The sequence below is a fragment of the Lissotriton vulgaris genome, chromosome 8, assembly GCF_964263255.1.
Source record: "Lissotriton vulgaris chromosome 8, aLisVul1.2, whole genome shotgun sequence".
In the NCBI taxonomy this organism is placed as follows: domain Eukaryota; kingdom Metazoa; phylum Chordata; class Amphibia; order Caudata; family Salamandridae; genus Lissotriton; species Lissotriton vulgaris.
Window position 1 is genome coordinate 83,525,165 of NC_141696.1, and position 27,945 is coordinate 83,553,109.

Below are 27,945 nucleotides of genomic sequence, written 5' to 3' on the forward strand. Positions count from 1 at the left end.
TGAGGTGAGCGAGCGCCCTCACTCTTGTGAACTTTCAAGCCGTTTTGACAGAGTTGCTTGTTTCGGCCGGATGATGTAGCTCCAGCCGCCATTTTGTGTGCGACGCGCACTTTCCTGCCTGCTATGTCAGCGCTGCTCATTGTGGGACGCTACAGGGCAGCCATGCGCTCTATAAATCTAATTCCATTCCATTCCATTCCATTCATTGTGCCTCTGGCCATGCTATTTGGCTGAAACTGCGCATTCCTTCTAGCAGTGAGTCTCCCATGCTGATAGCTGTTTGGTATGTGCCTCATTTCCTCCTCTTTTGACGCCAAATTTAAACCTGCTTTGACAACCGCCATTTTGTGACGCGCTGATGCCTTGTACCTCTGCAATGCAGCTCTCTCTTGGTCTCCTTGGCTTTGACTTCTTGACTACGTTCCAGTGTTAAATGATGATTGACAATCGTTTTTCGCTTCTGCATGTCCCTGCATGCTTTGGAACTTTTCTTCACCTCAACTGAATTTCACGCAGTTTTGCCATCTTCCTCTCAGCGTCTGCTGCTGCTCTTGAAAATTCGCCTCCATGGTTTTTGGATTTTCTACTCATGTCTTGAATTTCCACCATCAACTTCTCTCCTGGTGCCGCAGGTTGGCTGATATGGATGATGCTCTAATGTCTTTTTGCTTCCCTCAAGTTTTCTTCTGGATTGCAGTGTTTCCCTCACAATAATAAGGCCTTTTTGGGATATTGGTTGGGACAATTGTGTCCCTTTGGGATCCCCATTGGGGTTCATGCTTCCAGTTCACCACACCCATGTTCATTGCTGATCAAACTGAACTGTCTTTTTATTTAGGTGCTTCCTGTTTCATTTCACTGCTGTGCTGAGTTCTTCTATGGGGAAACTTTGCAACTCAAAACTTGCCACGCTAACTAAGTTGCCATCTGGTTCAGACTCTGACTCTCCCCTTCAGGATTTTGACACAGCCACAATGTCAAAATCTGACACACCAACTGGGGCCATCCCCAAGTCTCAAAATGGCGAGAAGACGCCCTCCGCTTTAACCTCTTCCAAACGTCTTAAGAAAGATCCACCTTCTCCCGAGAATGGCTCCTCTCCTTCATCCATGGATATTATCTTGGAGGACCTGCGTGCTCTCAAGCCCTTCATTGAAGCTACCACTCAAAACATGCAAGCTATGCAAGATAAATGGACTTCTCTGGACACCCTTGTTCTTCTCCTGGAACAGTCTTCAGAAACTCTTCACTCCTCCTGTACTCGCATCTCTTCATTGAAGGCTGAGGTCTTTCTGCTTAAGAAAATGACAGAGGATTTGGAAAACAGGAATCGTAGGAACAGCCTCCACCTTTACGGACTTCCTGAATTATCGGAGGGGTCCAACCCTACTACTTTCTTTCAAACTTTCCTCTCAAAAGTATTAGACTATCCGGCCCTGGCCTCCATTAACATACAGAGAGCTCACCGTCTTGGTCCTTGAGTCTCTTCTAAGCCTAGAGGTGTTATCATGCTGTTCCTTCAGTATACTGATCTTCTGCAAGTTCTCTCAGCTGCAAAAGTTAAAAAACAAATCATTTGGCAAGGCCACCGCCTCTATTTGTCTCAAGATGTCTCCAAGGCCACTGCAGACAGGAGGAAAAAGTTCCTAGATATGCGCCCGCAACTCAGAGTTCTCAATGCACGATATGGGCTTCTTCATCCATGTCTTTTCAAGGTCACCTACAAGGACAAAACTACCACCTATGAAGACCCTACTGTCCTTCAAGAATTCCTTCGTCAGCATGGCTCTGATGTTATGGACGTCTCCAGACCGCCTTGAATGAACTTATAACTTATATGTTCCTCCACTCTGTTATCATTCTTTGTACTTCATGACTCTTTTTGCTGTTGTAATTTTACTCCTCTGTATATTTACCTCTGTTTACTCCTGCCTTGCGTCATGTCTCCCTCATGCCTTATGCATTTACTCCGTTTTCTTCTCTTATATTTACAGATGCCGCTCTCTTCTTCTCTTCCTTCCCAATGTACCCATCCTGTTTGTATACCACCCTTCGAACCTGTGATTTTTGTGGTCTGGCATCCGTTCTTGGTGTTGCCGTCGTCATCTCCTCGGCGCTTCCACCCCCATCTTCGTTTGCGTTTTTCGCTTTCGTAAGTATGTCTTTCAGTCGTTCGTTATGGACGTGTACTGTCTTCTTGATTTTTCTTGTCCCTGTCCTTTTTCTCCTCCTCTCATTTTCTGAACTCCTTTATTCAACTCCTTCCTTCTTTTTTCTTTTCTTCTTCACTATCTCACTTTTCTGTTCTTTCTGGCCTCATTTTTCTTCTCTTTTTATTCCTCTACTATCTATATCATCTTTTCCTTTCATCGCTTCTCTAGTTTTATCTAGGTTTTTGCATTTAATGTACATGTTACTGTTATCTCTACTGTCTCTTTTAACTTTTCATTTTCTCCAATCTTTCCCTTTCTTCTCTTTTCCTCCGTACATAACCTCCTTCACCCTATTTTCTTACATCCTTAAGACTAACGATGCAGTACTCTCCTACCTTTTTATTTCTCTCCTCCTTCCTTTCTTTCTCTTCTTCCATCCTCTTTTCCTTATCACAATGTTTGCATTTTTCTCAATTCTCACAGTTTATTTCTATGCATTAATGAGCATGTTGCTGTTAGCTGGTTTTTTTTGCTATTCCATTCCGTGTAACGAGGGATTACATAGTCCCATTGAAAGGCAAAGGGTTCTCTCACACTTAGCAAGACTCAAGACTGATGTTGCTCTCCTTCAGGAGGCTCATCTCTCTGAGATAGAGGCTCTGAAGCTCAAGCGCTGTTGGGTGGGTCATGTTGTTTGCTCCCCCACAATAACTAGAAAGAATGGGGTTGTGATTTTGTTGCATAAAAAGTTTAACGTTTCTTCAGTTTCTCACGAATGTGATGTTGATGGTCGTTGGGTTATTGTTACATTGCTTATAGATAATATTCCTCTCACCCTTTTTAATGTGTACGCTCCTACTGGGACCGACCGGTCCTTTTGGCCCTCTATCTCTACTAAGTTGTCCTCCCTTTCTGGGGATTACATACTTCTCGGGGGAGATTGTAATCAAGTTGTTGACCCCTTCATTGATCTAAGATGCACACTCAATTTGTAAATGCTTTTCACAACAATGGTTTAGTAGATATTTGGAGACTGTGTAATCCTGACCTTAGAGAATATCGTTTTTTCTCCCCTCCTCATCAATCCCAGTCCCGCATTGACCATATTTTCCTTAGCAAATCCCTGTCCCAACACACTATTCGCTCTAAATTTGGTTCAATTCCACTCTCCGACCATGCTCCAGTTTTTGTAGACCTTCACTTACTTCCATTTTCTCCCCATTCTGGCAAATGGCGTTTTAATAATGCTCTGCTTTTAGAACCCACTTTTTGTTTTGAATTTATTGCCTTTGCCAATGAATTTTTCCTACTCAACCATACCCCTGATTCCTCTTTTGTTATGATTTGGGACTCTTTTAAAACAGCCTCTAGAGGTTTTATTATCAATTTTGTGGCCCGGCGGAAGACACTCCGAGAGGTCAAGTCAAATCAAATTCTAGCTGACATTAAAACTTTAGAACTTGCCTATCATGCTTCTAACTCTGAAAGCTCCCTTATGAAACTTATTGATGCAAAAATTTCATTCAATAAGGTCACAACCGACGCTGCCTCTAATCTTTTGTTAAAATACAATTCCCGATATTAAGGAGGTAAGAACAAAATGGGGAAATTCCTGGCCAACTACTTAAAAATAAGAAAGGAACGGACAAAGATTGAATCCATTAAGACTTCTTCTGGAGAATCTAGATTTAAGGATAAAGAAATTCTTACTGAGTTTGTCAAATTTTATGACAATCTCTATACCCCCGAACGAGTCCATGAGTCTGTAGATCTTCTTTCTTACTTTCATTCTCTTCCCTCTCCTCCGGTTTCCCATGTTGATTTTAATTCCCTGGAACGAGACATTTCACTCTCGGAAATCTCCCATGCTGTTTCTAAATTACAACACGGTAAGTCTCCAGGCCCTGGCGGCTTCACTATCGAATTTTATAGCCACTTTGCCTCTCTCCTTCTTCCTAAACTTTAACTCTTATTTCAATCCTTCCTTGGAGCGGGTTCCTCAAGTGGTTCTTTCCAACAAGCTTTAATTTGTTTGATTCCCAAGGAGGATAAGGATCCTTCTTTATACAAGAATTACAGACCAATATCCCTAGTCAATACTGATTATAAAATTCTAGCTAAGATATTAGCATTACGCATGGATCCTCTTTTACCAGATCTGATTGGTCCTGAACAGTCGGGTTTTGTCAAGGGGCGTCTCTCCTCCGACAACTCTTGTTTCTTCCTTAACATACTTAGCAAGGCTTCATCTCTGGCTCTTCCTTTCGCGGCTATCTCCTTAGACGCAGAGAAAGCCTTTGACAGTATTGGATGGGATTTTATGTTTCAGGCTTTACGTTGGTTCGGCATCCCTTCCAAATTCATTTCTATTGTTTCCTTACTTTATTCTAATCCTCAGGCTTCTATTTTTGTCAATGGAATGTCCTCAGACTACTTCTCTCTACATAGGGGAGTCCGTCAGGGTTGTCCTTTGTCCCCCTTGCTTTTTGTTTTAACTTTGGAGCCTTTCCTTACTGAAATTCGTCTGGATGACAGTATATCCAGTTTCCAATTTGGTTCTCGCCAGGTTAAACTTTTGGTTTATGCCGACGATATTCTTTTTTATTGTTCTGATCCTGTTTCCTCTATCCCTTCATTCCTTCAGCAGGTTTCTTCCTTTTCTGCGGTATCTGGTTATCGCCTAAACGCCGATAAATGCGAAATTATGCCTTTAAACTCTCTCTGCCAGAAGCATCTTTTTTCTCCTACAGGTTTTTCATGGCAGCCTTCTAAAATAAAATATCTGGGTATTTGGTTTGCCCCTCTCTTATCTGACACTCTCAAATTAAACTTCGATTATATTTTCAAGAAAATGGACACGGCTATCACACGGTGGAACCCACTCTTCCTGTCCTGGTGGGGTCGGCTCAATTCTATTAAGATGATGTTATCTCCCCTTCTTCTTTATACTATCTCCATGCTTCCCCTGCACATTCCTCTTTCTTTTTTCAAAATGATTTATTATTTATTACTGACATTTTTGTGGAATGGTAAAAGTCCTCGGATAGCTCTTGCCTCCTTACGTAAGGACAAAGCCCATTCTGGAGTACGCTTTCCTGACTTTAGAGAGTATCATCGAGCCTTCTCTTTGAAACAAACAACCCGCTGGTTTTCTTATGACCTCCCTCATTATCCTCCTGTCTGGTTGAGTATGGAATCTTCCTTTATTTCTCCTTTCACCTTTCGAGAATTCTTGTCCTTTACATCTCCTTCAGTTCGTCTTCGTACACCTGTTATTTCTCATTCTCACAATCTTCTTCTACCCTACTTAACTTCATCTTACCCATCCCTTCTTTCCATCCACGAACAACCAATCTGGAACAATTCACTCCTCAAAATTCGTAATCGCACCATCTTTTGGAAGACCTGGTACTCTCGAGGATTATGTTGGATCTCTCAACTGGTTTCTAATGGTACTCCTCTCTCCTTTCAGGACCTTCAATCCTCTTTCTCATTGCCCTCTTCGGCTCAATCACAATACACTGCCCTATATCCAGTCCTGATCTTATATCTCCGCTCCCTATCATCTTCTAATGATATTCCTTTGGAACGCAAATCCACTTCTTTATTATTGGAGGCCTCTCCCTCTGCCTCTGCTCTTTATAATTCTTTCCGTCACACTAATGAAAGATTAAAATCTAAAATTGAGACTGCTTTGGAATCGGACCTCTCTCAGGAGTGGCCGGTGCTTTTCTGGGATAAGGTATGGACTAAACTCCATAAGACCTCTAGAGCTGCTAATACTACCCAAACTTTATACTTCATTTATAATAGAATTTTATTTACCCCACTTACTTTGTCCCGTTTTTCATCAGATACTCCCTCTACTTGTTGGTCATGCTCCTGTCCTTCTGCAGACCTCAAACACATGTTGTTTGAATGTCCCCCCACTTCCAAGTTTTGGCAGCTAATTTGGAAGCAAATACAAAAGATTTTCAAGTTTCAGGTTCCCTTCTCCCCTTCACAAGTTTTCCTAGGTTCCCTATCACCGGAACTTCCTCAGTCCCCCCGTCACTATCTATTACTTGACCCTTTAATTGCTGTGGCTTTTCATACCATTACTTCTAACTGGAAGCAAGCTGCAAATGTTTCTTACCAATCTTGGTGGAATGCGGTCTGCTTTCATCACCGCTTAGATACCAACTACTTGTCCCCCATCTCCCTGGCAATTAAACGTGACCTGACCTGGCTTCCTTTGGTAACATATCTTTCTTCCTCTGCACCAGAACATGCCTCTCCGGACTCTTGTACAGTTGAGGTACGCAAACCCCCATGATTTTCTTATTGCCTTTTTGCTATGATTTTAAGTGTCATTATACTATACTGTAACTTTCATTTGTATACATATGATATGTTCATGAAATCCTCATGCTTGTTAATTTGCCTTTCATGAGAGTTTTTATTGTATTGCTTATTTCATTTATGTGCTCATTTTAGCTTCTACTTCCCTCTTTCTCTCCCTCCCCTCCCCTTCTTTATTTCTTGAATAAAATCAAACTTAAAAATAATCTAATTATGTCCCATCTCTTCCTTGTATAGCATATCCCACTGTGCCTGATCAACCACAAAATGAAGAGGCTGGTACTGAGGAAGAATATGACATCATGCCTCCCCGGATGACCAAACTTTGTTCATCATATTAAATGACTTACAAACTCTATCAATGCAGACTGTTGCCCAAACAGACAATGCTGGAATCACACAGGATGAAACTCAAATCAGCCCACAAAGGATATGAAGGACAATCAGATATCCAAAAGAACAAGAGAAGTGGATGAATTTGAAGGAAAAATAGACAGAACACAGGATCAAAACATGAAGCTGTGCAGGAAGGATTCTCAAACTTACATGATGTTATCAAGGATATAATAGAATGTCTACAGCCAAACAAGGCAGTGCCTGCCAAAATATAAAGAAGGTATGCATTGCTACTTCAGTGATATGGACAATTCCCTCATGGACATACATGTAGACCTATTTTAAATAAATAAAAAAATGAATGTCAATAGTCCAAAAAACATGATTGATCAATCAACCTCTCCATCAAGCAGCAATGATGTTTGAAGTTGACCACACAATGCAACCACATGATAACCAGACTTTTAGATACAGTGAATGTCCTGCAAGAAGATGTCAAAACAATCATTGGCTTAAATGTAAAGATGGTCGGAATTAATGTAGACATAGTTTCTGCAGTCAATAGAACAGCTTCAGCCCAAGAAGCTAGAATACAGACAAAACCGCCAGCATTAGCTTCACATCCAACACCTATACCTCAAACTACACATACTGATTTCTTCAAACAATAAAATGCTGTCACAGAAGAAGAAATAATTTGTAGCAAAAGCAAAAGATCGAACAAGTGTGACAGATCTAGTCGATTATGTGGATAAACTTGCTTGCCAAAACAGTGATTTACCAAATGTCTTGCCTAAAATGTCTCGGTATGTACATGTAAAATTTCCGACTATCAACCAAACGTGAGTAGCAATATGAACTCTAAAATGTTTGTAGACACTTCAGACATTTGATGGTATGTGTACATTTAAGAGTCATGTGCTGTCAATTATGACTGATACACAGTGATGTTGTGTGACATGCCGCACTCTCTAATATATTTTGCTGAATAGTCATGTGGAAAGAACCAAATCTGTTGCTTGAACAAAACACAACTGTGAGAACATGTACTGTTTGCTAATTTCTGATGAAATACAATTCAAATTACTGTAAGTTATATGGAAGACACTGTGCCAAGTCAATGGGCCAAAAATGTACATGTCACAAATTACACTGTTCAGTAGTTTGTCTTTTCAACTTATACCAGAATGACAAATACAATGAACTTGCATATGTTAACAGGCATAATTTCAGTTCTCAACATCTGACCTTAGACTCTGCATCTGCAATATTCAAAGTTTTGGCACTGCATATGAACTACAAGTCAATGTTGTGTGTTTGAAAATAAAATCTTAACCCAAACACATTTTTCTACCCATGATATATTTAGACCGAGGGTCAGGTAAAGATCCATGCTCATTGTTCAACGTGACTGTCTGTTACCATCAGGTATCTGTTAACACTTGCAGCCATTACACAGAGAGAGAGAGAGAGACAGAGGTGGTTAGCATAACTTATTTATTTTTTTAAGCTTATAAAGCGCGCATCTACCCCCAACAGGGGTGTCCTGCCACTACGAACGGTGGGCAGTAGTGAGTATCTCAGTGTGGCTAAGGGTTGGAAAACAGCCAGGTTTTTATATTGTGCTGAAACAGGCATTTAGAATGATTCAATCATAAGAAGAGATAATGGCAGGCTGTTCCATGATTTAGCAGTAATAACTGGAAAGGCTCCTCCCCCCATTCTGGAGCGATGAAATCGGGAGAGCGTAGGAGGCATAGATGATTTGATCTAAGTGATCAATTGGACTGGGCAAGCTTGAGTCTGGCTCTGAGATATGCAAGCCCTTGACACTTTAATGCTCTAAATGTCAGGACCAGGGATTTGAACTGTATGCGGCTAGCCACAGGCAACCAGTGTATCTTTTTTAGGTGAGGAGAAATTGAGTGACGATAAGGGATATTACATATCAACCTTGCCGCCACATTCTGTACAATCTGCAGGCGTTTAATCGAATTGCGCCTGAGAGTGTTGAGTGCCATCCAGGGTGAGATGTTGCTCAGGCAGCATCTAAAGTTGGAAAAACTAGCATCAGAGTGATCTCTAAATGAGAACACGAATTGAGTGTCATCAGCGTAAGAGATCGCTCTGACCCCACATGATTCAACCACCCTAGCCAGTGGTGATAGATAGACATTAAAATGATGGACACCGCAATTTAGTGTTTTTTCTCTGAGTCAAAGGGTTGGAGGTGGACCTGTTGAGCACAACTACTTAGAAAGGATCTAATCCAGGCCAGAGGCATGCCCTGAATCCAGAGACTATATAGTCTTTCTATCAATATGGCATGGGAGACCATATCGAATGCCGCGGACAGGTCGAGGAACACAAGCATAGCCGCCTCGCCTGCGTCCACGCATTCACAAATAGTCTCAGTGCAGTCTTGGTACTGGAACCGGACCTAAATTCATGGAGAAGTTGTCCAGACTCAAGGTAGCCAGAAAGTTGTTCTTGCACTACCTTCTCTAGTATTTTGGCAGGTTTCTGTAAAAGGGAGGTCGGCCGGTAGTTACTGAACAGCGAAGGATCGGCTTCAGGTTTTGTCAAAATTGGGATCAGCATAGCCTGTTTCCATGATGTGGGGAAAAGACCAGTTTGTATTGAGGTGTTCCAGATCAAATTCAATGGGGAAATGATGAGAGGGGCGAGAGAGCTAAATAATTGAGCCAGACATGGGTCCAAAGGGGACCCAGATTTACTCACCAGCATTTTTTTCAAGGAGGTTTCGGTCAAGATAGTGTTGAAAGACATAAGAGCCTCCTCCTTCGGTACCCTGGAGTCAAGAACTGCGACTGATTAAATGTAGCAAAAATGTCTATTTTTTTTCGTGAAAAAAGTTAGATAAGTCGTCGCAGAGGCTTTGGCCGGGGCAGGTCGAACTGGATAATGCAGTTGGTTTGGAAAACTCTTTCACTATTTTGAACAGAGTTTTGGAGGAGTTTTCTGCAGAGCTGAATTTTCCCATAAAGTACTCTCTCATTACGGTACATTTAAGTTTGTGAAATTTTTTAATAACGGCTCTATAGGTGGCTTTAAAGTCTGGATCACAGGATTGTCTCCATCTCTGCTCAAGCTTTTTACAATTGCTCTTCTCAGCACGCACGTCAGGGGAGAACCAGGATGCTGACGGTTTTAGCCTAGAGGTAACTATAGGTCGCATAGAGGCAATAGCGTCAATGGCTGAGGATAAGCGGGCATTGAACTTTGAGACATCGATGTCCAGGTCCCCTACTGACTGCCAAGTGGAACTAGAGAGCGTGGGGGCTAGCAAGACACAAGTGATTTTGAACCATTTTCTACCATAGTCTCTGGCCTTATTTGAAATGTCGGAGCAAAGGATAGTAGCCAGACTAAATGGAATTAGATAATGGTCAGACCAGGTGAGAGGCAGGGGAGACGTAGTGGTTAGACCTGGATGATTGGTGAACAATAGGTCCAGCGTATGGCCGGCCCGATGTGTGGGGCTACTAACCTGCTGGGTAAGATTGAGGCCCTCCATGGTGTCCAAGAGCAGTCCCGCTTTGGTGCATGAAGTATCATCCACAAGCAAGTTAAAATCTTCTAAAATAGTAAAACGAGAGTGCTTGAGCGATAGGTCGGCGGCGGTGGTGTATAAATCAGTGAGAAATTGGGGGGAAGAACCAGGAGGACTGTATACAAAAATACCCGCCAGCATTGAATGGGGTGAATCGAGATGCAGAGACGGTCTTCCAACCTGAGAGTAGGATCACAGCAATCCCCCACCTGCCTTAGTGCCAGTACGGTTAATCCCCACAAAACTGTAGTCAGGGGGAATGGCAAGATTAAGGTCAGGATTAGAAGAATCTTTTACCCACAACTCCGTTAAAAACATTAGGTCCCAGGAATGAGTGGTAAGGGAAAGCCAGATATCTCCAGAATGATGGGGTAGCGATCTACAGTTAAGCAGGCATGCCTTGATGGAAGGGGGGGCAGTGGGCTCGACTACCAGTCCAGTGGAGGAGAAAAGTGTTCTGGATTGTGCAGCAGGACCCATCTTAAATGGGCAGGTGCCACAGCTGAAATGATCATTGAAAGACCGTGAAAAATTGCAAAGTGATGGGGTGTTGCACCCTTTATTTCTACTTGTCAGTAGTTGGGACCTGGACCACTACTGACATCACTGATGACATCATCCAGTGAATGTGTGTCTTTCTGAAAAATAAATATTTTTTATATATGTATATCTAAAGGTCGATGGAAGAATAAATGGATAAATAAGTGTCTAAAGGGATGTTTTTTTGTGTAAAATTGATAGTATAACAGACATAGGTGTATCTTAGTGAATACATGTATCAGCGAAAAATGTTTAAATATTTAAATATCTGTATCGGTGTCTCACTTTGTGTATAAGTGGCTACATGGGTTGGTGAGTAGCTACATGAGTGTGTATATGTGTTATTAGATTTTCTTTGAGTATCAGTATGAATCTGTATGGTTTGGTGCGGGGTATTACTTAGCGCACAGACGCATGAACGAGTGACTCACTGTTTGTATGTGTTTTGAAGACAGCATGTGTGCAGGACTGTATGGGTGGATGAGTGTGTGTATGGGTGTGTTAGTGAGTGAATGACTGTCTCAATAGTATCTTTATGAGTAACTACATATGTTTTAAACTAGTATATGTGAGTATTGATGTATATAAGTGAGTATATATAAAAGTGAGAGATTGGAAGAGTTCCTGTATGAATAAGTATGTGTTTCTATAAGTGATTGTTTAAGAAAGTAAGTATGTGTACGTTTCTGTAGAAGTAAGTGTAGTGGTGTGTGTATAGCTGTATATGTAAGCAAATGAATGTTTGATAGTTTATTTCCATGTATGAGTATGTGTGTGAGTAACTCTATGGATGATTGTCGTTGTGTAACAGGATGTATGGGAGTATGAGTACATATGATGAGTGAGTACATGTATGAGTGACTATATAGAACTGTTGGTGAATGAGTCGATGTGTATGTAGATGTTGGAATTATTGAATAGGTTGTTGTAACTGGTATTGGTATCTCCATTTTTTTGAAAATGTTAGTTTCTCTTTTTGAATGTGTGTATCAAAGGTTATATTAGGGCGAGAGGAGGTCTGCCACTCTTTCACAAGGATGATGTCATTAGTGATGTCATCAGTGATGTCATTTGAGATGTCATCAGTGATGTCATGAGTGATGACACTCACCATGTTATGAGTGATGTAATATGTGACGTCATCAGCAGTGCATTGCGGGCGCGCAAGTTATAGTTAGCTGAACTAACTATAACGGGGGAATTTCAATGGTTTTGTATGATTGAAATGTCCAGCTAACTATAACATATAAGAAACCTATAGTTTTTTCAATGAATTTCTAAGGTTTTTTAAATGCTAATTACTAACTATAACATGTGTGAAAACTATGGTTGTTTTCAAGGAATTTCTAAGGTTTTTTAAATGCTGATTCCTAACTATAACATGTTTGAAACCTATGTTTTTTTCAGTGAATTTCTAAGGTTTTTTAAATGATAATTTTTAAATGTATTAACTGTTATATTTTTTTAAAACATTGTTTTAAACTATTTTTAGATTTTTTTTAGTTACATTACATATTTTTAATATAAATTGAAAAAAACTGTTTAAAAATATTAAAATTGTAATAGTGTTATTATTTGTTTTTAATTTATATATATTTTATATAGCAGGGAATGATATCCTATGGAAGGAAATTCAAGTTACTGGTAACTATGGTTAGAATTACTTTTCAGGATCAGTAGTGGGTTGAAAGATGCAGCACTGAGGTCTCTCCTGATAACAGGTGAGTAAATCGGAATTCGTAGTTCGGATGATTTTAGAGGAATTTTTTTAAGTTCCAAAACTCCACTCTCTGAAGAATTTCCAAGTGAAACCACCCAATGTTAGCCTACGGAAGGAAATTCAAGTTACTATAAGTATGATTAGAATTACATTTCAGGATCAGTAGTGGGCTGAAAGATGCAGCACTGAGGTCTCTCCTGATAACAGAGTAAATTGTAAGTAAGGGCGCAAAATCCGCTCCGCTCGTGAAATTTGCGAATTTTCGGCAATTTTGCGATCTGCAAATCTCGCAAAATTGCCTAAAAATTTGTGAATTCGCGAGCGGGCGGATTTTTTTGGGGGGCCCACAGGAAGCACAGTTAAGGCAGGTGCTCGAGTTGAAGCTAACTTTTTAACCATTTTAGAATTGCGCCAGCAAGCTGCCAGAGTGCTTGCTGGCGCCATTCTAAAATGGTAAAAAAGTTAGCTTCAACTAGGGCACCTGCTTTAACTCTGTAAGTGCTTCCTGTGGGCCAAAAATTAAACCTCAAAAGGAAGCACTTCTAGATATAAATAAAGCAGGTGCCCGAGTTAAAGCTCAAATTCAGTAACGTTTTAATCAGCCCAAAACATTAGTGAGCACGGTCGAGGCTGGGCAAGGGTGCTTTAACCCCATATCTGCTGTCGAAAATGATCTGTAATACCCAAGTGAGGTCTTTGCATCACTGAGTTTCTCGAGCGCGATCCCCGTTCCTGTGACCAGAAGGCTGCTTTCTCCTCACCTGCTGCCTTGCTCGCTCTCTGACCCTTTATACACAAGAGGCATGTGAACACACATAGATGCCCCGCACCACACACTAGCGGTATCAAACGTCTTCCCGTCCTTTCCCAATTATGATTGACAGCTCACCAAAGGGACCTTGGCGCCAATGGGGCGCTGTGGCAAAGTTACAGGTACAGATGGTCAGTGGAGACAAATCTTCTGGTCCTATGCAGCTGCAGTGTAGGAAAAGCACTATCATTTACCCAACGAGGTAGCACTTACTAATTAGCCAGTAGAAAGTACTCCAGTTGAGTAGAGGTATAGCACAAAACGGTGGCATCTTCGTGGATAACTATGCAGGGCAGGATTCATTCTGGCACAAGGCTCCTGTCACAAAAATTAAACCTAAACAGAAAGCACTTAAAGATATAAATAAAGCAGGTGCCCGAATTGAAGCTCAAATTCAGTAACGTTCTAATCAGCCCAAAACATTAGTGAGCACGGTCGAGGCTGGGCAAGTGTGCTTTAACCCCATATCTGCAGTCGAAAATTAGCTGTACTACCTGAGTTTCTCGAGCACAATCCCCGTTCCTGTGACCAGGAGGCCACTTTCTCCTCACCTGCTGCCCTGCTCGCTCTCTGACCCTTTATACACAAGAGGCATGTGAACACGCATAGAAGCCCCGCACCACACACTAGCGGTATCAAATGTCTTCCTGCCCTTTGCCAACTATGATGGACAGTTCACTCAAGGGACCTCGGCGCCTTTGGCGCTGTAGCAAAGTTACAACTACCAAAAACAATTGCCAGTACTGCTGCTACTTATTAGACTTAGTCCAAGAGGATATCTATATCCTCAAGCTTATGAATTGCTTTTTTATTTTGTCAACTTATTTCATTTTTTAGAAAAATACTTTGTCTTTTTCTTATATGTAAAAAATACATTTAACGACAACCCACACATTGACTGTACACAATACCAAAGAATACAACACAATCACATCCAACATTCTTCTCCAAGCATACTACATTCATACCCAAGCCATATAATCCTTCATATACAATAAACCAAACATGAAATTACAAATACAAAGGAACATTTTCCTACAAGGTGCAGATATATACATTTATGTACATTTCTAACATTCAAAAGAAATGTATCAAGTTTGCACTAATCCTCCTGTTAGCCTATTAGATAAAGCAACTCCTAATTGAACAAAAAATTGAGTTTGGTTTATCCTAAGGTCTACCCGTTTCAAACCCCTCTGTTCCTGGGGGTTCTCATCAGGACCAAACATTCACTAAAAAGGAGACAAAAATGGACACTAATCAGGAAATGACCTTAATTACAAAAACACCAAGGTTCTACCAGTAAACGCGCCACAGACATCTTACCTCTACGTGAAGTCAATAAACAATGTGCCCGCTAGAGGCACAGGTTTGTGGAAGATGGTTTTTAAAGAATAAAAAACAGGAAAGGAAAGGAAAAAGGAACCGTCATACACAAGAGGCATGTTGACACACATAGAAGCCCCGCACCACACACTAGCAGTATCAAACGTCTTCCCGCCCTTTCCCAACTATGATGGACAGCTCACTCAAGGGACCTCGGCACCTTTTGGTGCGATGGCAAAGTTACAGGTACACATGGTCAGTGGAGACAAATCTTCTGGCCCTTTACGCAGCTGCAGTGTAGGAAAAACACTATACATTTACCCAAAGAAATAGCACTTACTGATTAGCCAGTAGAAAGTACTCCAGTTGAGTAGATGGAAATCGCAAAAAAATCAGCGATTTCGCAGGAAAATACGCAAATTTGTGGAAATTTTTTTGCGATTTTGCACGAATTCGCGGACCGCAGATCCGCAAAATTCGCCCATCGTAGAACTGAGTTCTCTCCTGATAACAGGTGAGTAAATCGGAATTCGTAGTTCGGCTCATTTTAGAAGAATTTTTTTAAGTTCCAAAACTCCACACTTAGAAGAATTTCCAAGTGAAACCAGTCAATGTTAGCGTACGGATGGAAATTCAAGTTTAGTTTTAGTCAAATTTAGTCAAATTTAAGTATGATTAGAATTACTTTTCAGGATCAGTAGTGGGCTGAAAGATGCAGCATTGAGGTCTCTCCTGATAACAGAGTAAATTGTAAGCATGGGCGCAAAATCCGCTCCGCTCATGAAATTTGTGAATTTTCAGCAATTTCGCGATCTGCGAATCTCGCAAAATTGTCGAAAAATTTGCTAATTTGCGAGCGGGCAGATGTTTTTTTGGCCCACAGGAAGCACAGTTAAGGCTGGTGCTCGAGTTGAAGCTGAATTCATGGACCGCAGATCCGCAAAATTCACACATCGTAGTTCGGATGATTTTAGAGGATTTTTTTTAAGTTTCAAAACTCCACACTAAGAAGAATTTCCAAGTGAAACCAGTCAATGTTAGCCTACGGAAGGACATTCAAGTTACTGTAAGTATGATTAGAATTACTTTTCAGGATCAGTAGTGGGCTGAAATATGCAGCACTGAGGTCTCTCCTGATTACAGGTGAGTACATTGGAATTTTGTATTTCGGCTGTTTTTAGTGGAATTTTTTAAAGTTCCAAAACTCCACACATAGAAGAATTTCCAAGTGAAACCAGTCAATGTTAGTCTATTGAAGGAAATTTAAGTTACTGTAAGTATGGTTAGAATTACTTTTCAGGATCAGTAGTGGGCTGAAAGATGCCGCACTGAGGTCCCTCCTTATAACAGGTGAGTAAATTGGAATTCGTAGTTTTCCTGAATGAAAGGGGCGGGCCTGAGGTGACATGTGTGCATGAATGGGAGCAACAGGAGAGCTCATTTTGCCGGTTTACACAGTGCTGCTGGAAAGAAGATGCAAAAGCACAGGAGCGGGTTCATTGCTGACGTTGGTCGCAGGTATTGTGGAATGCATTCTTTATTTAAATTTCATTTTTTTAAATTAAGTTTTCATTAAGTATTACAATACAGTAATAACAAACATTACCAGCATGTAAACTATTTCACACTAAGTATTACAATATGCAGCCCAATACATTGTACATCTCATCATCCAAATCTTATAACCATGTTGTGAAGGCAAACCATGAGTGTAGTCAGTTGTTAACAAATCAGGGTGACCATTCAGATAAACAGTGAGAGGTTCCCAGAAGTTAGAAGACTTTGAAGATGTGGGTAGTTCCTCTGCATATATTAAAAAGTTATCTCTACAGTATACAAAGTCCATTATCCATTGTTTCAGAGCAGGTGGTTATTTACTGTCCCAATGCATCACCACTATGCACATTTTTTCTTTACATATTTTAATGGTAACACATGACTCAACAGGCACAACTGCAGTGTGCAAGTTAGTTTACAATTCCAAATCTTAACCATCAGATCCACAACCTGTGTCCAGTATGTTTGTACCTGTGCACAACCCCAGGCAAGATGAGCAAAATCAGCTTGGTTCCGTCTGCATCGCTTACAATTTGCATTGCCTCGTAAACCGTATGTGTACAATTTTAATGGGGTGGATAGGCTTATTGGAGGTACTTGTAATGGATATGACCTAAATTCCCATTGGTAGTGAGTAAATCCGTTAGTGTACAACATGCTTGCCAGTCGTCTTTGCTAAGTGGTGTATCTATCAGTGTGTTCCATTTTTCACGAGCTTTTACCGTACCACCCCCAATTTCCAATTGTGTAGCCATATAAAGTTTAGCCACCATATGGTGAGTATTTGGACAGGTTATGAGTAATTGTAGCAAGTCAAGTGTAGGGGGCTCATTGGGGTATGAAGGGTACAGTTTCTTCATTGCTTCTTGTAACCTGTGGTAGGTGAATTTAAATAACATGGATTGGTTTTTGACAGATTCCAAATCTTCAGGGATAATGAATGATATATTGACATAGAAGTCTCCCATCAGGGTATTGCCCACTTGTTCCGGTAGCTCCATGCTGCCTCTGTCCTGAGTGGCTGTGCTAAGCTCATATTTGGGGCATAGAGTGGAAGTTTGTTTGACATTTGGTCAAGTTTAGCCATGCGTTAGACATGGTGCAAATTGTGTTAATCTCCTGCTTGGCTAAGTGAGGTCTTCTATGCATCAGGACATTGGTTAAGTTAATAGGGTTGGCGTCGCCATCTTCAACCGCTATTTGCGGCATATACCGAATTGGGTGATACCAATAGTAGGCATATTGTGCTTGGGCATACAAATAGTATAAAAATAAGTTAGGGACCACAAACCCACCCGATGCATATGGTAAAGTTAATTTTGTAAGACGTGTCCGCAGCCTGTTGAATATTGGGGTAGGAGGGGTTATTAGAATGTTTGCAAATAGATACAATAATTTGGGAGGATTACCATTTTTATCAGGGATATTCGGTCTGCCAATGAGAGAGGGAGCGTGGTTCATCTGCGTATCTGTGTTTCAATTCGATCAAAGGCAGTACCGTAATTTGTTCTTAGTACAATCTCTGGGTCACGGTGAATCCAGATGCACAAATATTTAATGGGGTCTGCCTGCCACACTAGTGGAAATTCCAGCTGGTGTGGACAAGTAGCTTCTGTTAGTGGCAGTATAGCAGATTTATCCCAATTTATCTGCAGGCCAGAATGTCTACCAAATTTGATGTATTCCCTAAGGATAAGGGTCAGATTTGTGTTCGGGTCATGGACATAGAGCACCATATCGTCCGCGTACATTGAGATGCCAATAGGGTGAAGACGGAATCTCAACGCAGTGTGCACGTAATGTTGTCGTATTTTACAGGCTAAGGATTCTATCGCAATGGAGAATAATAACAGTGATAACCGGCAGCCTTGTCTCGTGCCTCTCTGAATATTAAGTACTTCCAAGACGTGACCATTCACCCTTATACATGCAGTTGGTTTAGTATATAGAAATTTGATCCAGTTCAGTAGCATAGGTGGTAAACCCATCCTGTGTAAAATTGTAAATAGATACGTCCACTCAATAGAATCAAAAGCTTTAGCTGCATCCAGTAGGACAGCCGCCACTTCCATCTCTGGATTCATTTGGTGTAGAGTGCGAATATGGTGCGTAAATTATGTGAGGTCAAGCGATTGGGTATAAAACCAGATTGATCCGGTAGGATCATGACCTGCAATAAGGGCTGTAATCTGGTGGTAATAATCCTGGCCAGTATCTTAGTATCAGTGTTTATTAGCAAAAGTGGTCTGTATAATTCCCCACGATCCGGCTGTTTGACAAGTTTTAATAAAACCACTATCAGCGCCTCTCGTAGTGTCGGGGGAGAGTCTGATTGTCATAAGCGTCATTGTACATTTCCACAATATGGGGGATGAGTAGTTCTGCACAGGTTTTATAAAATTCTCCTGTAAAGCCATCTGGCCCTGGGTTTTGCCATTAGTGAGGGACTTACTGGCAGCCTGTACTTCTTCTAGCATGATAGGTTGTGCCAGTAATTCACACTGACTGTCTGTGAGCCAAACTACCGCTATGTCCTTCAAGTAGTTGAGAATTTCATGTGTATTTGCTGTGTCTCGTGCAGCATACACCCTTCTACATGTTTCTACAAAAGTGCCCAGTATAAATTTGTTGTCGTAGTGTGTTGTGCCCGCCTGACCCTGCATTTTTAGTACAATGTGTTGTCTGTGTTCTTTATGTATTTTTTGCTCCAGATGGTGACCAGGTCTGCCACCTTCATCCATTCTACGAGCTGTATGCCGACGGAAGATGTATTTCATTTTGTCATCTGCAAGTTTGTTAAAATGCATTACTTCATCTCTGATTACCCCTAGTATGTTGCATTGTGGGTAATTTCATATTCCGTTTCTAGTTGTTTTTTATGGGTTTTATTCTTACTTAATTGTGTGCGTATATCTCGCAAAATACAGGCAGTTGTACTGATACAAATACCTCTCAATGTCGCCTTAAAGGCTTCCCAGATAGTGCTGGCACTGTTAATGAGTTTTTGTTTAGAGCGAAGAAGTCGTGTATGGTTTCTTTGTAGAGAGGGTCTAGGAGGGATGATGTGTTGAATCAGCATATGAACGGAGGGGGGTATATGTCGGGACCCTGAGCATCAGAAAAACTGGCTTGTGGTCCGGCAATGTTTTCAGTAAGTGCTGTATGTCTTGCGTCCATGTGCAGGCTGACTCGGTGAGCAGCCAGTAATCGAGCCGGGCTCTGCAGGGGAGGAGTGGGTGCTTTCTAGTGACTGTGGATTGTGCACGTGCCAGATGTCTTGTATATGAAATTCTGACATCCCATTTAGTATGGTAGTGACAGCACGGGGATGCTGCTCGGTGGTGGTTTGCGATCTATCACAGGTGTCGTCCAGGGCAACATTTAAATCTCTCCCATATCAGTTCCATAGCCGGGAGAGTTCGTAGTGTGTTCCATAAGTTAGCGAAGAAAACAGGGTCATCGATATTTAGACCATAAGTGTTAATTATTCTCAATCTTGAGCCGCGTAGAACGCCAATAACTATGACATATCGCCCATTATCATCCATTAGCGTTCGCTCCTGTATAAAGTGTGTCCCTTTGCGTATTAACATTATTACGCCTCTGGCATATGAGGAATATATGGAAGCAGCCACCAACTCAGCTCATTTTTTCCCCAGAGTGTTAGCCTTGTTTTTAACGAGATGTGTTTCTTGCAGCAGAGCAATATTTTTGTGAAGCCTGTGTAAATCAGCAAATAACTGTCCAATCTTACGAGGTTGTCCACATGATTAATCTCAGGGGGCAGGATTATCAGCCTTGTGCATTAGGGGGGATGCTGGGGCATAGATGTAGTGCATAATAGTATCCGGAGTAACCTCATAAAACATCACATGGTCATGAAGTGGTGCCTAGTGTGCATTTGTACAAGTGTGCTACATGATGATAACATTGTAGATGCTGGTGAAATATGACATAAAACCAAACTATCCCCCTGCACACTTTAGCATCCCAATTATGCCAAAGACATTTCCCAAACTTCCACGAAAGTGAGAACAGAATTTTAGTGGGGTTTACCCGATGGGCGACTAGGCGCTTGGTGTTCCATCCACGTACAGATGGGGCAGGAGCAACAAAGATGCATAATTGGTGTGATGCTTAACCCCTTCGAAGGTCATGATGAGCTTAGCTCGTCATGAGGCACGGTGCTCGTGTGTTCATGATGAGCTGAGCTCGTCATGACCACACCCGTTTTTATTGTGGCCCAGCACAGGAGAAGGATATCATCAGCAGGGATGTGGTTAAAGAAGGATACACAAATGCTATGCATTTGTAATATACCTGACAGCTTTTTATCTGCTCTAGAGAGCCAGAGGCAATAGTAAATTATCATGTTTGATCATACTTTAAGTAGGCATATTTGTTCCATACCCATAACAGTTCCATAGTCCAGAGAGGGTAGATCATACAGCTGTAGACTTTATGAAGAACGTGGTATCTTACCCCATTACAATGGTCAATATGGGCACCAATCGTAGATGTCCATTAAAGGAGTGAACCATTAACCAGAACCACATTTGCATAACATTACTCTGAATCCGGTTGTGTGGCATGTCCTTTATCTCATGCAGTCTGTTGTCTGAGGTGCTTGACAAATTCCTTCTCCACTTGGGGTGTCAGCAAGACACGAGTTTTACCTGTGTGGGTTATGCAGAGCCTGGCTGGGTAGAGCATAGTGTAGGGGATATTCAGGTCTCCCAGCTTTTTCTTCACCAGGCTGAACTCCTTATGAGCCAACTAGACAGATAATGTAAAGTCAAGATAGAAGGCCACCTCGCAACTATTGTACATCAATGGTTGTTTCTCCCGTGCTAGTCTAAGTGCTGTGTCGCGGACTCTGTAGTTCAAAATTCGAGCTACTACAGGTCGTGGCGGGGCGCCCGGTGGTGGTTTCGGCGCGAGAGACCTATGCACCCTTTCTACAATAAGCATTGGTGAGAACTGCTCTGCCCCGAACATGTCCTTCAACATTTTCTCCATGTACTTTTTGCGCTCACCAGTATTTGTGCACCCCGGCACGCCTGAGACACGTAAGTTGTTGTTTCGGGATCTAGATTCCAAATCCTCATTCTTCGCTTTTATGATCTCCAGGAGCTTTGTCATTGTAACGACCGGATTCTCAGACCAGATAGAATCAGCTCACCAGAGCACCACCAACCCAGCCGAAACGCAACCACCTCCCTCCTCAGGACCCATCTATCCAGGCACCTGGGTACCTACCTGAGGATGGGGAACTCGCAATATACAAGCTCATATCATCAGAAACACCACTAAATCTATAGGGATTACTAGGAATACTCACTGATTACTAAGGACGTCCATGCCCTACACCACACTCATACCTCATAGTCTCGCGACCACATGGGCCCAGACTAATCTACCCTGGGGCAGTTCTGATTATATACCATTACACACTGGCCACAACCAGTGCTCCCTCAAGCCACAATCCTGTGGGTATACACACTAACCTCAATCAGTGCTCTCATTAACGCCTCTTTCCCTAGAGACGATCTCATTACACACCAGTGTCCTCCCTGGTGCTCTCATTAACAAGCCACAATCCGGTGGGTATAACGCCGCATCCCAACGACGATCACTTTCCTATGAATACCTTCATCTCTCTCTCTCTCTCTATGTTGGGAAGCTTCTCTCACTATTCACTAGAGGTTCACTACTACAATAATATTATGGAATGGCCAAATTACAAGGTGTACAACTTTCCCTCAGTTCAAGGGCTCCTCTCTCCCTAATTATTCAGTTGTTACTTACCTGATCAGGGGTAGCATCTGTTCCAGCTGTAACACCTGACTAGAAGAAAAGGTTACCTGCACTATAAGAAGAAGAGGCACACACTGTATGCAAAAGTTATTCCCTGATTTAAGCGCTCCTATTTCCTTTTGATCCATCAGTTACTATACAGCATCTGGTTAGAAGAAAGGTTAGCTCTATCATAAGAACAACATATGCACACTGGTTCACTAAGTACTGGGGTATCTTTATTACAATATAACACTATACTATAACACATAGCCTGAAAAGTAAAATGGGAATAGACACATACACAGATCTGCGGGGTCTCTGTAAAGCTTTATTACTATACTACATCCACATGTGACTAACAGGGACTGAAAATAGACTGACCACATCCACATGTAACTAACAGGGACTGTAAATAGACTGCACACCGCTGAAAGAAAAAGGATTAGCAATACAATAGGGACTTAAGCTTAGGAAATAAAAGATAAGATTAAGGTGTAAGTGTAAAGCAAACTAGTTTAGAATACCTCACCCTATTAGAAGGAATGTTTCTCTCTCTCTCTCTGGTGGAATCAGGGCTCTCTCTCTCTCCCTCCGTCACCACAGCTTCACTCCTCTGGCTCAACTGCTCCAGCTGGCAGCTTCAACTCCTCCATCTGACTGGTAACTGCTTTAATGCATCCTGATAAACTGGCAGCTCCAGCTGACAATTCCAACTTTGTTCATCTGACTGCTCTCTCCAGCTTCAGCAATTATCTGCCTTCTCTCTCCATTCCAGAAAACCAATTGAACTGAGCTGTTCTCTTCAGCTCCAGCAACCATCTTACTTCTCTCTCTCCAAGAACCAAACTGACACACCTCCTCTCCTGCACTTCGCTAATATGGAATCCTCTCCTCTAGTGGAAAGTTCCAGCCAGTAGCCTCCTCCCACCAGGTCCATGCACCAGGCTCCTTGCTCTAGACGCTCCCACAGTGATCAGCTGCTTGTTTCGTCTAGAGACCTGAGCCCAGGGACACTTCTTGATTAGATTCAGCTCTGGCAGGTTCTCTCCGGTTCGCTTAGAGCGAACAACATCTTATAACTAAAACATCACCTTTACCCTGCAAGCATTTCCGTTCTGCAGGGACAGAAAGCAAAATGGAGTCTCTCTAGTTCTGGGCCTTGTAGGCCTGAGAAGGATGAAATAACACTTAGCTCTGTCAGAGTACATACACAAACCATACCAATATGTAATATAAAGTCAGGACTACAGCATCCACCCACTACTATAGGTAGGATGATGAAAGGACACATAATTATGTCAAAGCCAATAGGCAATAGATTGATTAGAGTCAAGAATAAGGGATCTATCATCATATAAAGCAGCTATCCTCTAGTTTATGCTTCTAGGTCTGGAAAAAGGGCTTAAAAGGACCAACACAAGGCAAGAATACAGATTCAAGATGTTAGCAAGCTTAAAGTCACCATCACTCAGAAATAGAGCCAAAAACCATGTCAGCACAGTCATGTTGTCGCATTTAGATGTGGTTGCGTGTGATTCATCCTCGACCGCCGATATCCTCTTTTCGGTCTCCTCTAACAGTTCTCCTTGCTTAGCAAGTCGAGCAGAGACGTGGTCCATCCGTATTTTGAGTGCGACTATTTGTCATCGATGGCCTGTAAACTTTGTTGTATGGAATAGAGGGCCGCTTCCATTTTGGCGTCTGGGTCTGGGCTCATCTCTGGATCTGAGTCCACAGCTGCACCTGGGAGTCTGGGGTATGCCGAGGTTCAAATGGTAATTTAGCTTGCTGTTGACAGGTTTTTCCTTTCTCAAGCACGTACTTCATAGCTGTGATTGCTGGTCTACCAGAACAGCAGGTTCTGGAATACCATGTTGATTGCACACACTTCAGCCAAGTCTTTTAAGAGCAGGGGTGATGGAGGGCACCTGCACTGGCACAAGCCTGCAGAGGGCCCAGTGATCTCATATGGAGCAGGATGTGGTATACAGCCACATTGTCTTGTCACATGATAGTCTGTTTTTCTAGAGCGTCTTTAGCAACAGTCTATGTTCAATGTGGCGCAGCAAGGATATAATCTGGCATGGTGTGCAAGCTTTGACATCCCAAAGTTGTGCGCTGTGGCACAGCTGAAGGCCGATAATGAGTTCTCAGTAAGCTTCAGGTGTGATATCAGAAGTCACCGGCATAGCATTTTAATATTTTCAGCTCCCACCTCCACAGCTCCAGTATAGCACTATTCAGTGAGATCCAGCAGCTCTCTTACCAATGTTTTTCGCACAGCTAGTGTCAGTCCCACTTACTTTATCAGCAGCTGCCAGCCAATGTAGACATTGTGTACTTTCCCGGAGGTCACCATGCCGATCGTACTTTCAGGATGATTGGATATGGGTGGAGTGTATCAGCGTGTATCAATCAGCTATCCCACTGCAAGCCGCCATCTTAGTCACCATCTTAGTCACCGTTACATGCCGGTTTGTTCCACAGCCTCACTGGTCTTGTGCAGTCAATCTCACAGCTCGATCAGCACTTACAACATGCCAGACTGTGACAATCGTTTGTAGTTGTGCAGGGCCAGCTGCATTCCAAGTGAGATTTATCGCCGATCCTTATCATTGCTTGCCACCATTTTCTCTGTTTGTCTCATTGTCGAGCGACAAGCCGGGCAATCTTGTGAAGGAGGCAGCGTTAGCAGGTCATAATTACACCAATGTGCTCCGCACGAGTTCCAAATGCCGAATCTTCAGCCTCGGCTGTGGTCGGTATAATCGCCGATTTTTTAACAAAATACCTCTCTGGCCGTCAGAGCAGCGCTAGTGCGTGGCCATTTTGTAGCGGGCTCTCTAGCACCCCCATATATTTGTATTAAATATAGAACAAAATAAAAAAGCTAAGGTAATATCACTTCACTCAATATTCAAATAAATCTTCAAGTCATTTAAATGTAAAATATATAAAAAAAATAAAAAAATTGCAACAGGTATTCACCAAAAGAAAAGCCACACCACATATAAACCTCATTTGATCACCACTCTGGAGCCATCAATTTATTAAAATATCATATATACTTGTTTATTTTATGCCCCATACCTATTGGATAGCCAACGTATTTTGGGAAATGGGGCCTACTGAGGCAACCTGCCTACAACACATTGGGCCCCATAAACAATAGCAGGCACCCGCGGCAATGCAAAAGTGGCATGTTGTGCATTGAAATGCACAACGTGACAGGCACCATGCTGTGCCTGTCACCTTGTGCATGCCAATGTAGGGGGTACCATGGGTACCCCCCAAGTGCACCCCTACCCCCCAACACCCCGGGGGTCCACAGCGGGCCCCAATGCAAAAGACTGCATGCCTTTCCATGGCAGCATCCCCGCCATGGAAAGGCCCTAATCCGCCCACATCATAATATGGTGGGCGGTGCCTGCTAGGCACTGCCACCATATTATCGGACAGTACCGCACGGCAGGCAATCCTACTGATTGCCTGCCTGTGGTAAAGCGGCTGACGGTCTTTCAGTCCGCCACTGTACTCCCACCATTGTAATATGGTTGGGGTAATTGAAGGGCGGGCAAAGATGTCAGGCGGATCACCACCGCCGGTTGGGCAGTGGGGATCCGCCCAACATCATAATGGTCCCCATAATGTTTTTTATTCATTCATCTGCCTTTTCACCCCTGCCATTTTGACCTCTACATATTCAGGATTTTCTACATGATTTCTACATTTCCTAATCCATGTTCCTGTATAATATAAACAGGGGATACAATCATTGGTGAGATAAATATGTATTCACTTCTGTCTCCATCATTCTTTATTCTGCATTTTCAATGTCAGTTTTTTTTAAAGTGACACGTTTAAAAGTGTGAAGAATTCCCATTTAAAGTGTCCCAATGCAGAATAATTTTCTTGCAGCGTCTTATTATCACATTTCATACACATTTACTCATAACGTGCAATTCTCTGTATCCTGGTTGCATCATGTCCAAGCAATACAAAATTAATTTTACAGTTTTCTAAAAATAATGATTCAAGGAGCATTTCATGATATCATAGTAGCATCTTCACATATAAAGATGAGGGAGAAATAACTTAATTTCAGACAACACCTATGGCTCACTTTCATTGTTATAAACATCATAAATGTGGGTATGTTGTACTTCGCAAGACTCTATACTCCTTGTAATTAGCACATATTTTTCAAACCTAGATTTGATGTCAGCAATATGGTTACACATGTACATGGAGTTTTTCATCCAAATTACGGTCCATCTTTAACTCAAATTTCCTCAACTCCAACTCATAATCCCCAACCTGTGGGTATGGTTTAATGTGCTGCTCCCCATAGTATCTAAACCCTCTAAGATCTCCCTAAGGTTACCCTATGGCCAAAGTGTTTGGCCATAGGGTAATTCCTATCTTTATTTTATATGGCCCTATTATGCTGTATAATCTGAATTTTCACTTTGTTGATGGTACTTCCAACATATTTCATCTGGCATCTACACTCCCAAAGATAGACCACACATTCTGTGTTTCATCTAATCCTTTCTGTAATTGCACTAGTTTTGCCTTCTAATGTCTCATATTCCTTCTTCTTCACTCCATAGAGACATGCTTTCCAGTTGCCACATTTACAAAATCCATTGTTTGTATTTACCAGCCAATCTCCCTTTTCTTCAGATGTATACATACTACTTGTCAGCATATTGCTTAGTGATATGGCACTTTCATATGTGATCTTGGGGTGTGGGTTTATTTTGCCTTTAGATCTTCCTCGTGTTGGAGAATATGTCAATACTTTTCTAAAAATGATCTCATCTCATCGGTTGGTGTTCTTATTATAATCAATAATGATGCTGATTTGAGGCTTATTGCTGTCTAAATCATTTCTCGATCATTTATCTGGAGGTTCCCTTTGATTCGTTCTATATAACAGGTTGTCCCTCTTTTGTGAATACACCTGTTGGTAAGCTTTAAGGAGCATTTTCTTGAGGTAACACCTCCTTAAAAATCTTTCAGTCATCATATCTGCCCCATTATGAAATTCTTCATTAGATGATTGGATCCGTCCTGCTCTCATTAATTGTCTATAGGAGATACTCCTCTTCTAAGTCTTGGGATGCCCAGTTTGTGTGTAATATTGAGTTACTCGCAGTCTCCTTGCAAAAGATCTATGACTGTAGTTTGTCATTCTCCACATACAGAGTTACATAAAGAGAGTCTATTCTAGTTGTGTTCCATGTAGCAGTTAGTTGAATATTCACTTCATTGTTATTCAGTTATTCAATATATTCATTGAACATTGATTGTAGTCCATCCTAGATCAATAATAAATCATCAATGAAACACATCGATTGTACTATTTTTCCCATATAATTGATATGTTCCTCAAACCATGCCACCTCTTTTCTCTACCACTCCATAATTAAGTTGCCTTATGTGGGGGCAAAATATGTCTCCAGAGCAGTCCCTTGTTTAGTCAGGTACATCCTATTGTCAAAAATGAAAACATTGTGGATAAGGCAATATTTTAGCATGGCAATAAGTCTCTTACAGCCTGATTCATGAAGCCAAATTGCGATCACAATAGCTGCGAATTAGCAATTGCGATCGCAAATTGAGGAAAAGCAATTCATGATAGTGAAAATAGCAAAATAGTGAAATCGCTAAATACAAAATGCGATTTCGCAAATTAAATCGCAGAATCCAGGAACCAGCCCATTTGCGATTTAGAAATAGCGAGAACCATGGATTCTGCGAAATCAATTGCGAACTCGCTAAA